Consider the following 1,354-nt stretch of genomic DNA (forward strand, 5'->3'; position numbering starts at 1 on the left):
GCAAATTGATCATGGTACACTCGCAGGTCAGCGGCATTGTGACACTGCATTCGTTTCCCATGCGTATCTTTTCAGGCTGTATGCGACCCTCACTGTACTTTTAAGAACGACAATGCGTGATCGCATCGAAAGCACTGGTGTAGGAGGTCTTTGAATGAGTGCATGTTCGGCAAACTTAAACCCCGTGGGCCACGTCGTTATGCATTGGGGTACATACCGCAGCTCGCCTACATAGTCCAGCGACCATCCAGAGTTCTCAGTCAAACATGTTGAGGAATGGAACGCTCTACCACATTTCCTTACCAACCTCGTGCCCAGCTTGGGAGCTGGTTACAGAGCACGCACAGCTGTGTTTGGTGACCACATGCTTTATGGAGAACACGTTCCGCCTTTTGCAATGTGACTACTGTCTTTGAACAAAAACGTCAGTTATGTTCGTATCATTGCATGTTTCTTTGTTACCATCTGTACCATGCAGCAGCAATTATTTCTATTTTGCTTGACAGTGACACAACATGTGAAAGTTACTTTGGCCCGGAGTTTCGCAAAGCACTATAATCGAAAACGAAAAAGGTCTGACGGGGTCTATTGGGGTGAAGTGAGACCACGGGAGCTGATTACATACCACTGTGGCGGCTGCTTTATTGTATGAAGGACTGAATTTAGTTGAAAGTACTTGATCTTCATTTCTCGAGTATATGCTGAAGATTAAAGTTAATCGCATGTGAACCGGTACTTTCAGAGACTAAAATAAAGAGCTCCTGAAAACGCTATTTACTATTCCAAAGAAATGTGACTGGGATCCTAGAATACGAAACTGACTACAACTGTATGTAAGCAATATCGGTTTCTGCTGCTCCGGCTATGACAATATGAGAATAGGGGGAGGGGGGGGGCATAGGATAGTGTACCTACAAACACATCTTCTTTCTTGGTCGGTGTTTCAGTTAGTCACCGATTTTAGAACTGTATGAAGCAACGCGTACTAGAGGACGCGGTAAGTAGTTCCTGGCATTTTCGACTGCTGCTGTTGTGGGGCCTGAGGTTTTGTTTTCTGCAGGGTTTGCAAATATAACGAGTTCTACATATTTAGTGTTGTGTAATATATTAAAGATATTTGGAGGATACTGTCTGTTCTAAGGTTAAAGAATTTTGTGGTGAATAAAATATTGTTAAATTTTGACTAGTTACATAACGTGTGGATGAATAAGTTATAGTTCGTGAGTCACAAACCATCTCGTACCTTCAAACGGAAGACCTTGCACCATGGAGTATATGAGATTTGCAAAAGAAGTAAGTTTATGTAATGTATTAACGAAGTTACCTGTCTCGAAAAGGGAAATTTGTGATAGCT

This window comes from Schistocerca gregaria, unplaced genomic scaffold, assembly GCF_023897955.1.
Source record: "Schistocerca gregaria isolate iqSchGreg1 unplaced genomic scaffold, iqSchGreg1.2 ptg000607l, whole genome shotgun sequence".
Taxonomy (NCBI): Eukaryota; Metazoa; Arthropoda; class Insecta; order Orthoptera; family Acrididae; genus Schistocerca; species Schistocerca gregaria.